Source organism: Chelonoidis abingdonii, chromosome 2 (genome assembly GCF_003597395.2).
Source record: "Chelonoidis abingdonii isolate Lonesome George chromosome 2, CheloAbing_2.0, whole genome shotgun sequence".
In the NCBI taxonomy this organism is placed as follows: domain Eukaryota; kingdom Metazoa; phylum Chordata; order Testudines; family Testudinidae; genus Chelonoidis; species Chelonoidis abingdonii.
Window position 1 is genome coordinate 123,800,639 of NC_133770.1, and position 12,043 is coordinate 123,812,681.

The window sequence follows — 12,043 nt, forward strand, 5'->3', positions numbered from 1 at the left end:
TAGCTGAGGAACAGCTACCCACAGTGCACCGCTCCTGAAATCGATGGTAGCTTTGGACCATGGACGCAAACAATCGATTTCGGGATCCCACTGTGGACGCGCTAAACCGATTTTATTAGATCTGTTTTGTAATATCGGTTTAAGCTAATTCGAAATAATCGTGCAGTGTAGACGTACCCTCAGTCACTGATAGCTGAGCATAAGCCCCTCCCCTTTCACGCCATTCTGACTTCTAGTGCCTCTAGACCTTTCCAGTCAATTCTGAAATACACAGGAATCAGAACTACTTCAAACAAACAAACAGCATCCCCACCTCACCCAAGGAGAAGGCAGGCAAAATAATGGAAAAAAATAAATAAAAACACCTCCTCGCCTCAAAAACAGAACTCCAAACTGAGGTGGGTGCATGGGTGGGAATCCTGAGAGATGATATCTACAAAGAAGAATTATGAGTAATTAATTCCTTTCTTTAAAAGGTACCATCATCACAGGTTATCCACTCCTGGAAATAATAAAAAGAAAATCAAGAAACTGAAATCTTAATATAAAAATAAGTAATGAACATGGATGCGCAGGCACACTTAAAATATGGCATATGCATAACATATGGTATTGTGATATATGTTTTACTGGCTTGAGTCTGGAATGGCTGCACCTCTCAGTAGCAGTGAAGCCCCCTGTGAGTTATGCAGGGTTGGCCCAAGTAAGTGCCAATAAAACCTTTATGATACACTGCACTAATGTATTTTTGTATATTCTACATATTTGTAGAAAAAACTATTTTAGATGTGTGTTTAAGAGAATTTTAGAATTTTTTTATTGGAACTATTTATTTTATTTCCTGAGAAGTCAGGTGCCTTAGTCATTCTGAGTACAATTGAACAAGAGAGTCAGAAGGAGAGAAAAAAAAATGAAAATATATTTAAACTACATCAAAGTGAGCTAGAAAGCTTTCCCACAGATAAGCATGTCACAAAAGGGGGACTGTACCATGTGCTGACAACCTTGCATAGCAACTTCAGCCACTGCAGACCTATATTTTTCAAAATTCCACTAAACTTGGATTATTACTCTGATCCTAAGATAGAAGAGCTGTGATATATCTCTCGTTTAACTAGAAACAGTGACAAATAAGCTACTCCCTGACAGCAGAGACGTCTTCAGTTCTATGGGTACATGGCTACAATAATATACATCCATGTCATCCTGGCTCATAGAAAGTACAATGGGAGAAGAGGAATATTCACAGGATACCTCAAGTACTGATCCTCTGTGTGACACATGGCCTTAGGTGTCCTGCAAAGGTCTGTGTCTTCAGGGGAAGATAAAAATTTGAATCTATTTCAAGAAAGTGAAGAGCTCTGCTCACTTGAGGTGCAAGTACTAAGAGGAGGCCCAAAAACATGGAGACTGAGATGAAAAGAACAAAGACAACAACAGGAGAAGTGTCAAAACTTGCCATAGTTCTGGTTAAAAATAATTTTGTGGAAGTTAGAAGGTGGGAAACACTAGAAGACTTTGCGGGAGGGTTCCCAAACCCCAATCACTCCAAGAGGTCACTGTACATTTCATCTATTAGGAGATATGTCCATGGTTCAGCAGACTGATGGAACCTTCTAGAAACAGTGTCACTTGGGGAAGCCCACACGTCTTTTGAATGTTTGAAGCCATAAGGGTCGCAAAGTATAAAAATAGGGAAATGGCAACACAATTCTCTCAATTCTTTCCAACTGCAGTACAGATCTGGAAAGCATGCCTGGTCCTCCACTAGACCTAGCTAAAAAAAAATCTTTTTGCATTTGTAAATAGTTAGTATTTGTTTTATTATAGTTTGAGCAATTTTAGGAAGTTTTAGCGAGAAAACACTTAGCTAGTATTTGAGGCCCGTAAGATGCTTTTTTGTGTACCTGCCAGTAAAAGAGATCAGGTTCTACAGGTTCTACCTCTTGCCCAGCAGTTTTTCGAGTCTCAAATGCAACTCTCTGGAAAAGGCCTGGTCCTCCTCATGTTATTTCATACGTAAGACCTACATCCGCAGGGCAAGGAAATAGGCAGAAAATGCCACCAAGTAGTCTTATTGCCTTGGCAGCAAAGCTCAAGTTCAGAGGCTCTCGGCACCACAGGTTCTGTGCAGGATCAACAAGAGCCTCTCTGGCTCCCAGCACATCCCCAGGGGTTAAGACCAGGCATCTACAATTGGCACTGGCATCTGAAACGGGAAGCAAGACAGATTCAACAAGTAAGGATCTGACCAGTGGCTCCAAAGGCCAGCTGGAACATAGGATAAGTATGTTCACACTATCATTGTTTTACTCCCCACTTCCATTTCCATCAGTTATGAAGGGCCCACAAACATCTGAGGGTTTTCCTTCTAAATCTCCTTCTCAGAGCAACAAGCAGGCTCATGTTCCCCAGGTTTGATGTCACACTCTTCAAAAGCTTCTGGTGGGCCCTTGCATCCGCCCTGGGGGAAGGTCCTGCTATCACCTCATCAGGCGAAGATGAGGAGGAGGCAGGTACAGGTGGGCCTGCCAACTCCACCGCTTCTGTCAAGAGAGCATCGGCCAAGGCTGGCTGTCCCTGGGGAGCTTGCTCCAACTCTGCGCCCATGTCAGGAGGCGAGTGGGAGACCATTGCCGACCGTCTTTCAGATGCCCCTAAAATCAACCAATGCCCTTGCAATGGATGGGGAAACCAGGGGGCCGACCACTGGCCCTGGGGTTATGTGGCTACTGGGAAGGGAATGCCGACGTCCTCGGTGGGTGACCTTGGTCTGCAGGCAGGTCTTCCTCCTCGCTGTCAGAGCCTGAGGAGGGAGAGACTTGTCTGGGGGCCCAGGACTGTACCAAGGCCTCCTGTCTATCCCATTCCCATCAGCTCTCTCCACGGACCTCCGCTGGGGACCTATATAGACATGAAGACTCTTGGTGCCATGACTCCATTGACCAGTGCTGGCATTCAACAGATTGGCGACGGTACCCTGGTGATTGACGCCTCACGCTTTGATAATGGTGCCACTCCACAGGGAACGAGAGCAAGAGGCTAGACGTCTCGGAAACTGTCGATGTGCTCGCAGTGATCTGTACTGGTAATCCGGAGACCGGTGACAGGGCTCCAGGGACTGGCACCTCAACCCTCTGGAGTGGTCACGAGGACTGGGAGACCGACTTCGGTGCTCCTGACACTAGGGCTCTGGGGACCGGTGATGTGCCTCTGCAGGTCTGTTCCAGACTGCCAGCAATCGATACCAGGACCCCGAGGAACGCTGCCTGAAGTCCAGGGACCAACACTGGGAACTCTGTCAAGTAAACTGACCTGCATCTGGGGGGTGGTGGCACTGTTCAGGTGAGCACTAGTGGGGCACCCCCTGCATCGGGGAGTGGTGCCACGCTGATGGAGACCGCTGAAAGGGTTCCAGGGCATGTTTACCTTTCAAACAGGGTACCTGACTAGCCAACACGGGCAGTACTGAAAGAGACAATATGTCCTTAGTGGCATGAAAGGCCTCCAGTATGGATGGCACTGCCAGGTGCTGAGTGCCTCTGCCAGTTCCTGGGGTGGTGGTGGGATCTGAAAGTGGGTTTGACAGCTCAGTGGGAGCTGGAGCCTGGCTAACATCTGGAAGGGAAGAGCTGCCCCGCGCAGGTCTTTGCTCTCCTCCCACTCTCTCCTTCCCTTTCCGGGATTTAGGCGAATGCCCTCTCCCAGCCTCTTTTAACTTTTTAACCTGTACTGGGGATGGGGATCAGCACCAGTTTGAGGCTGGTGCTGGTGGCGCACTCTGCACCGAGGTCACAGTGCTTGGAGCAGAGTCTGATCTCGTTGGCTCTGAGGCCGGTGCAAGGACCGACTTCATAAGGAGGCCAATGGCCCACTCATTTTTGGTCTGCAGCCTGAAGCTCTTGCAATGTGACACTTGTCGCTCATGTGGGTTTTCCCTAAACACTTCAGGCAGCTTTTATGGGGGATCACTGACTGACACAGGTTTTTTGCAGCAGTCACAAGGCTTGAAGCGCGGGGACCACGGCTTGCCCTGTCTCTAGGCTAAGTTCTGTACGGGACTAACTAATTCTAACTTAACACTAAGGGAACTATACAACTTTAACAACTATATATAATGAATTCGCTACTAAGCACAGTTGAAATAGGAAAGCTTGCTAGGGCAAGCAGATGTTCCAGCACTGTCACTGGCGGTAGGAAGGAAGTGAGGGAGGGGGAACTGGCAGCGTCCCTTATACTGGTGCATATGAGTGCCACTCCAGAGGGCACCAGAGCCAAACCCTTACAGATACCACTAAGGGAAAAACTTCCGGCACCGGGGCATGTGGTGAGCACACACACCTACAATGGAATGGACATGAGCAAGCACTCAAGGAAGAACTTAAGAGAAGTGCAAGAGACAAAGCTAATGTTGTAAGTTAAGTTTTCCTTGTGTCACATGGTTAATAAAACAGAATGCTTACATCATATGTGGTTATTAAGACATAGCTCTAGCTATGGGGTATAAAGTAACAAAAAGGACATTGATGCCATGACAAGGCCACCTCAGAAGGCAAGGCATATATGTATATCCACAGCGAGATGACTGGCTGGTCAGAGCCCAATCTCAAGAAGTTCTAACATTCCGTGAGGACAACTTGCTATTTATTTAAAAAGTTGGGCCAAGAGATTAACTGAGGGAAAAAAATCCTGCTTTACCCTAACTCAGAGAATCATCTTCACTAGGGTAGTTTTGGATTTGATACAAGGCAGGCAATCCTACCAGAGGACAGAGATACTCCAAAATATGTAAGGCTAGAAACACTGACAGGTAACATGTCAACCAGTGGTGTTTTTCCATAGACTGATAGGCCTCAAGACTTAAAGCACGTACGCAAGTCCTCATGCTTGACTAAGAATGAGGCCCTGAAGCATAAGTTAGTGCAATAATACATCCCCAATGTAGATAACATATCTCTTCTGCTGCTGATACCCCAAAAGGTGTCAACTCTTTCCACTGGGAGAATCAATGGAGCAACATCCTGAAGAATGCGACCTGCACTAACAATGATCGATTGTCTCAGATGCTCAAGTCTGGGCTGCTCACTGAAACACTAACTTCAGGAATCACAGATACTGGAATACCCAGTAGGATAAAATATAAAATCTAAAAGCTGCAAGCAGTCAGATGGTCCCTCAAGTCCAGGCAGCTCTGCAAAAGGACATTACATTGTGTAGAAGTGGTGCCTAAACCATCAGATACATCCCATAGTTCATCTGGCATGGAAACACATCCTCATGGAGCAGCTCAGCCAAAATCTTCAAGACGAACGGTCATTGTTGGTCTCTAACTGCTTCAAAACTTAATTGCTCAGGTCAAATTCAAGCGATCTTGCTAAATCACAGAACACTATCTACTTCCGTCTGTTAAAAACATTTCTATTTACATGAGTAACCATGGACAAAAATCTCTCCCCAACCACAGCCCCAATCTCAATCTCGGAGTATTTATTATACCTCTCATCCATGAGACTGTTCGTATCTTCTATAAAAGGTGCACCTTACAGCCATCTCAGCTCACAATCCAGAAGCAGAAAAGAAGAGCATGGTTGGTCATCTTGTAGAGAAATGCTTTATTAATGGACTATAAGTGAATAGAGTCGCTCTGTTGAAAGACAATACCCACCTGGGACTTAAACTTAGTGCTCACTGGGGTAATGAAACCCCTTTTTGGATCCACAGCTTATTGCCTTAACAAATGTGAAAAAAGGTGAGCAAGCTCCAGGGTCTTATGGCTGACCCTCCTTTTACAATCTTCACTACATGACAAAGTGGTCCTTCACCTACAACCAAAATTCCTTCCAAAAGTGGTGGCTGATTAACATAGTAATCGCACTACAAGTTGGCCAGCTTTCTTTCCAGGACCATACTTCCATCAAGGAGAAGCCAAGTTACCCACACCAGAGGTGAAGCGGGCATCAGGGCACTAACTGTCTTCCTAAACAGATCAAAAGAACACAGAAAATCATTCAGGTGTTTCATTGCCCCAACATCTGTCCAAGTGGACTAATCTCTGCACTGAAGAATGTTATAAATTAGCAAATGTTCTGTATGATATCTCAGGTATGCCAAGCTGTCTGATTAAAGGGGCCACAATACTATGGGGAAAGGAGGTACAAAGCTACAAGAAAGAAAACCATCAAAGAAGCTATCAAAGTAGCACCAAGAATCCCAGTTCAAAAGTCTCAAATACTGAGGTCTCCTCGGTGCTATGCACAAAATCTCAAAGCGACAAGCTGAAAACCCTTGATGTCAGAGGAAAATGGAACATGGGCACATTGAGACTGTCTCAGCATAGCCACAAGTGTACCGAGACCCAAACTAAAATGGAAGCTTTTGCATGCGTGCGCACATACATACACACAACCATCAACAAAGGAACTGAGTGGGAGAAGAGTGTAAACAAAAATAAGGGAAACAGCAGCAAACACCAGAAGAAGAGAACAAAACCAACATACAGCTCAAGCGAGGAGCGTCTTTGCTGACTACTCAAAAAACCAGCATGAAGACTCTAGAAGGGCACTGATAGTTGAAAAAGGCACAAAAGTGAGGCACTCAACTACCAGTGCCTGAGAGGGGGAAAAATGCTAAGAGCTAGGAGTTCCCAGCCTGTCTTGTGGTGGAAGCTAAAAAATTATGAGTGAGAATTCTGTGTGCATTTTGTTGCCAAGGTAGGTGCAAGTGAGATTATTCTCAGAAAAAAAATTTTTAAGCCACTAGATACAAGATCATGTCTTCCAAAGGCAAAATTATTCAAGCCCAGGATAAGTCATCTTTGACAAGGAGATCACCCACATCAATTTATTCATGGATTTTATATCTATAATATGAGTTATATGTATACACAGAATATTTCATATTTACATTTATTTAATCATTTTGGGATCCAGCTGTCAATAAAATTATCAAAATGAATACGCGCCATACCTCGGTCCTTCTGTCTCTTTACCTTCCTTTATTCCATTCTCTCTCTCGATATATTTTTTCCTCTGTCTTTTTCAATTTTTTATCATTTCACCTCTCCTTTCTTCTTCCATCTTCCTTGTTACTGTTCCGCCTTCTAATAGTTCTATCATTATTTTCCCCTCAGTTTCTTCTAGTCTCTTTCTTTTCACCTTGTCCTGGTGTCATCCTCCTTTCCCATCACATGCCATCTCAATAATGCCCCTCAGTTTTCTCCCTGCTCCTTCAGTCTCTGTCTCTTCCAAAACTACTACCTTTGCTTGCCTTCACCACTCTCCTCCTCCACAAATCCTAACATCTAATCAACTCTCTCAAATCACATGGAGAAAGGAGGACAGAGGGGGGACCACTAAAGGGGAAGATATTCTTTTACCACTTCTCAAGGCATGGGGAGCTGTCAAAGGATTCTTCTTTGCACACCACAAAGCAGAGGGAGATTGAAGAAGGGGAAAATGCTTTGCTCACTTGCTCCCTTTCCCTCAACGAAAAGACATCTACTGACCGAATGGTTGGATCAGGCACTCTGTTCTAGGGTAAACTGAGCTCAACTCTCCCTTACTCAGAAAACAACTGTTTGGTAGGGACAATCCTGCAGACCAATGCAGTAATTCTCTCAAGAGGTATATGCAGCCCTGCAAAAGACTGTTTATCATAAAAACAATTAGCCAAATATAACCTAGGTGTAAACTGGAATAACTCCACTGAAATAAATGGAGTTGCATCTTCCTACCTCCAGGGGGAATTTGGCCCCTTTTATTGATGGTCTTCCATTTAATCTATGTCAATCATCAAATCTTAGTTTGCAAAGTGCATAGCCTGCTAATACTTTTAATAAACACTGATGTAAAATCAATTGCATACCTGCTTATCCAAACAACAGATGAGACAAACACACTTTGAATCAACAACATAGAAAATGCTTACTTTATTAGATGTGCCAAAAACATTTAGTTGCCCTTCAGTGTTTGTCAACAGCAAAGGTTTCTTTCTCTCAGGCTTTTAAATACTAGTTCTACCATACTGTCCATATCAAATCCAAATGTTTTAGAGGGACAATACAAAACTACAGTATTTTAAAAACTCTGAATTTCAGAATTAAGGAGAAAAGGCACTATCGTCCTACATTTTTATCTTCCATTATACAGATTCAATCATACTCCTCATAAGAGCAAAGTATTTCTCACATTTGTACTAAGTAAAATAAAGATGACTTTACCAATCTCAGTTTTAGAATAAGTAGTATAATTTACAATGGGAAACAAGATCATATGCTAATATGTTATCAAGCCCTACACTGTGACAGGATGTGATGAGATTATTACTTGATGAAAACATCCATAAATTCTGTCATCTCATGATGACATGATGATTAAATATTGAGCCTCATCTTTCACGTATTATCAACTTGTTCCTGGAAAACAATGTAATGCTGAAACTGGTAAAGTGATTTTTAGGGTTATTGCTGGTAAGGCAAGCCACATTTGGAAGTCCATGGAGGTACTATCGTAAGTGCTTAAGTATTATCATAACCCACAAATCAAATTAAGTGAAACATAATGGAGAATACAAAGAGGGGTTCACCCCCATTTTATTTTGCTATAAGGGTCCTTTTAAAAAAGGTATTCCACCCCCCCCCCCCCCTTTATAATAGCCAGTTAGAGTCAAAGGCTCAGTTATGTCCCTCAGCAGGCTGAGCCATGGTAGGAAGGAGGAGCAGTGCCTGAAGACATGCCTAACATAATGCTTTTTGGGTGCTATAAACATGTAGAAATATGTCCCTTGCTGCACCTGTAAAACAGGAATAGCCAATATCTACTGCAGCCCTGCTGATGTACAGTATGAGGTTTCTATCATTGCTGGCAAGTGCTATCCACCTGCTCCCCCCAACTTCCAAATCTAGCATTCATAGAATGGCTACCTTATGCACAGGTAGGCTAAGAAACAGGGAGACAGAGCAGTCTCCTCTTCAGAATGTCCAGGGCAGCAACCACAATTTGGCCCCAAATGCCATGGTGCATATTAACCGTACAGATGTACAGAACCCATATGGCTTGTAGTCACTGCCTATGGAACACTATAGGAAAAGTAACTGTCACTAACAGGATATGCTAGGAATGTCCTCGAACTTCAAAACCAATATTCAATTTTTGTGGGTGATGAGTAAATACTTTGCTGCAAAACAGCACTGTTCTGCTCTAACATTTAAAATATAACAAAACAAACACCCAGAAAGTTTTTCCCCCATCCCGATAAGGTAACATGAAACTATTTCCTAAATACATAAGAATTCAATAGATTTCAAATTGCATAGTCAGTCTTAAAACCTCCTATTTTTACATAACTTGTAGTAAATATAGTTAGCATTTGATACAATATAATTTAAAACACAGCATCATTTTGCTACTAAAGAAAGGAAGTTGGGTTATTCGGACATAACTAACCCCAAACTATTTTGATTTCCTTGATAAATGGTCTCAAAAGCATCGGAACTTGTTCAAGACATGCAAAAATGTCTTTGGTTATAACCCTAACCATAAATCTGAACATGTCTTCTTCATGATGTCACATTATAACAAAGATAATTTTTGTACTTGATTTTTCAAGAGCACAATTGATCTGCATTTGCCAATTGGAGTTAACCTACCTACATATAGTTCTTGCTGAATTTCCAAAAACATAAATTCCCTTAACTCAGAGAAAGTTAATAATCCCAGTTAAGCGACTGATCCTGTGAGGTAATGAGTATCCTCTGAGGGCTCTCATCTTTTTGCAAGATCAGGCCCATAAACAGGATCTCATATCCAGTAGTTCCAGAAAAAGATGAGGAACAGGTAGAACATGAACACATAAGTTTCCCATTGTTTTCATATTCCTAAGTATGCTATAGCACATGCTCCTTATTTAGCCCTGTTCATAGTTTTAGTATATTTTAATTGATACTTAATAAAACATCACAGATAATATATGACTTCGCACTAAGACAGACAACAATTTTCAGGTGAATTCTTTGTAGCAGAAGTTCATCAAAATACAAAAAAGAAGGTTTACCAGTTTGACACTTTAACAATAGGAGTCTTTCAAAGATTGTCAGTTAGTGAAGTACTGTATGTAATGACAATCTGTCTACCCTGATTCAGAATATAAAGTGACAGCTTAGATATGAAAAATTTGTGTTAAATCCCTTTGTTTGTCTAATTTTTTAACCAAATCATTGCATTTTCCTGAGTAATTTTTCTTAAAACACAAACCAGATTCAATATATTTAGGCTTGGAAGGATTACAATTTTATCAGTAAATATAGATTCACACCCACACCCGTATTTCCATGGATGATGACTGAAATTTACAACTAGCTGAAGTTAGAAAAATTCAAGATAATGGTGCTAGAGAACTTGCTAGAGTTTGACTTATGGATATTTACTTTGTATATTCTGACATGTGATGTGACAATTTGTGTTTTAACACTCCTGAAGCTTTAACTTTTTGAATCTCAATGTCTCCTGTCATTAAATAATTATTGTCTGACCCCCCCCTCAAACACAATAATTTCCTGCAACTGTGAAAATTTAAATCTATAATGATCTTTTTAAAAAGTGCTTAAAAATAAACATCAACACTATCCATTAAAATTATTTTAAAAAAATAAACTAATTCTGCCAAGCCTAAATATATGGTATGTTACATTGTACCTCTATATTAACCTGAAGAATGATAATAAACATTTAACTGCACAAAAGTGATATGCCAAGCTGCACTGAAGACAAACTTTTTGAAGAAAATTTAAATTACATGAAAAGAAACACCAGGATATTTTCTTAAATTTTCAAAAAAGAATACCATATAGAGGTGACACTTAAATGAGAGTAAACACAGATCTGTTCTTCAAAGTTCCATGGTTGTATTCTACATGTTGTACAAATACCAGTTAACTTACCAACCAGAGAAAACATCCCAAGATTGTGTGGAGTCGTCAGAGATTCCATCCAGGAGAAAGGACAGCAGTTCAAAAATCAAATAGCTACATTCACTACATTATGAAGTGAATAAAATTCAAGCTGATAGTACAGAATTAAAACATATTTATTTTCCAGGAATAGTGGACAATGAAAAGCCTAGCAGAATGGAAAAATTTGGAAAACTCAAAGACTACACTTCAAAAATAAAACTGAAATGCTAATATTAATCATACTAAATCCCTATGATGAAACTATACTTGTCATACAATTCAATTTACTTTCTGTTTACAATTTATGAGAATTTTGATTGGTATCACTCTGTGACATATTAGGTCATGACAACAGATGGATATGAAAACCATACAACTCCTTCAGCCTTTAGGCTCCATTACTGCAAAGGTTTACAACATGTGTTTAACTTTATGTACTGGGAGCAGTTCCATTTGATTTCAGTAGGACTATACATAGTGAATGAAGTTAAGCACATGTGTATGTTTTTACAGGATCTAGCTCAGGAGTAGGCAACCTATGGCATGCATGCCAAAGGTGGCACGCAAGCTGATTTTCAGTGGCACTCACACTGCCTGGGTCCTGGCCACCGGTCCGGGGGGCTCCTCATTTTAATTTAATTTTAAATTAAACTTCTTAAATATTTTAAAAACCTTATTTACTTTACATACAACAATAGTTTAGTTATATATCATAGACTTATAGAAAGAGACCTTCTAAAAATGTTAAAATGTATCATTGGCACGCGAAACCTTAAATTAGAGTGAATAAATGAAGACCCGGCACACCACTTCTGAAAGGTTGCCGACCCCTGATCTAGGTCTTAACTGTAGGTTTTTAAAATCAAGTGTTCTGTATTTTATGTAGCAGATCTAGTAATTATACTCCAATCCATTGTTTCTATAAAACCAATATACTGAATTGATGTATTACCACCTAGATACCAAGTTGTCATATTAATAAAAAGGAGTGTTTATTTTGTATCTATCTGCAAAAAACAGCATATTTGCTACACTGCAACTTAGCAGACCAGGTAAAATACTTGGAATGCTGCACTTATGTTATGATGAACAGCA

The 12,043-nt window shown here is 41.1% G+C and overlaps 1 protein-coding gene and 1 long non-coding RNA gene across 6 annotated transcripts in view; one reads left to right on the forward strand and one right to left on the reverse strand.

Moving 5' to 3' along the window:
- LOC142046346 (uncharacterized) overlaps positions 1–303 on the forward strand; it is a 1,401-nt gene extending 1,098 nt beyond the window's left edge. The window contains exon 2 of the long non-coding RNA XR_012655266.1: positions 184–303. This is a non-coding gene — a long non-coding RNA (uncharacterized LOC142046346). The remainder of the gene's footprint in view (positions 1–183) is intronic.
- Positions 1–12,043, reverse strand: part of CTNNAL1 (catenin alpha like 1) — a 125,559-nt gene that overhangs the window by 26,766 nt on the left and 86,750 nt on the right. The gene's annotated exons all lie outside the window — the stretch shown is intronic.